The following is a 1,067-nucleotide window of genomic DNA, read 5'->3' as shown; positions in this document are numbered from 1 at the left end:
AGGAGTTTAGAGAGTTGGTCAATGAGGATTTGCCAAAAAGTCTACCACCTTTACGGAGCATCCAACATGCAATTGATTTGGTACCAGGAGCATCATTCCCAAATATACCAGCATATAGAATGCCACCTATGCAACGAGCCGAGGTACAAAGACAGGTTGAGGAGTTGTTGGAGAAAGGTCTGGTTCGTGAAAGTAAAAGTCCTTGTGCTTGCCCAGCATTGTTAGCTTTTAAGAAAGATGGTTCATGGAGGATGTGTGTGGACAGCCGTGCCATAAAAAAAATTACAGTCAAGTATCGTTTTCCCATTCCTCGATTGGATGGGATGCTTGACCAGTTAGTAGGTTCAAGAGTGTTTTCAAAGGTCGATTTGAAAAGCGGATATCATCAAATTAGAATGAGGAATGGAGATGAATGGAAAACAACCTTCAAACTCCGGATGGATTATTTGAGTGGTTGGTGATGCCATTTGGCCTTTCTAATGCACCAAGCACATTCATTAGAGTCATGACAGAGGTACTCAAGCCCGTCTTGAATTCATTTGTGGTGGTTTACTTTGATAATATTTTGATCTATAGCCGGACTAAGGAAGAGTACTTGAAACATTTACGACAAGTTCTAGAAGTACTTCAAAAGGAGCAGCTTTATATAAACTTGAAAACGTGCCATTTTATGCAACCAAAAGTGGTGTTTCTTGGTTTCATTGTGTCGTCAGAAGGTTTGAAACCAGATCCAAAGAAGATTCGTGCGATTTCAGAATGGCCAGCACCTACATCTATCAAAGAACTAAGGAGTTTTCATGGTTTGGCATCTTTTTATAGGAGATTCATTCGAAATTTTAGCTCTATTATGAGTCCTATAACTGAATCTTTGAAGAAAGATGGGTTTGAATGGTCACATTCTGCACAGAAAGCCTTTGAAAAAGTGAAAGCGTTGATAACTGAAGCCCCAGTTCTTGCACTACCAGATTTTGAGAAGTTATTTGCTGTTGAGTGCGATGCCTCACATGTAGGAATTGGAGCAGCTCTTAGTCAAGATGGAAGGCCTATAGAGTTTTTTAGTGAAAAAT

This window comes from Theobroma umbraticum, unplaced genomic scaffold (assembly GCF_002168275.2).
Source record: "Theobroma umbraticum cultivar Fairchild unplaced genomic scaffold, ASM216827v3 scaffold_228.0, whole genome shotgun sequence".
NCBI classification, from domain to species: domain Eukaryota; kingdom Viridiplantae; phylum Streptophyta; class Magnoliopsida; order Malvales; family Malvaceae; genus Theobroma; species Theobroma umbraticum.
This window is presented reverse-complemented; position numbering follows the sequence as displayed.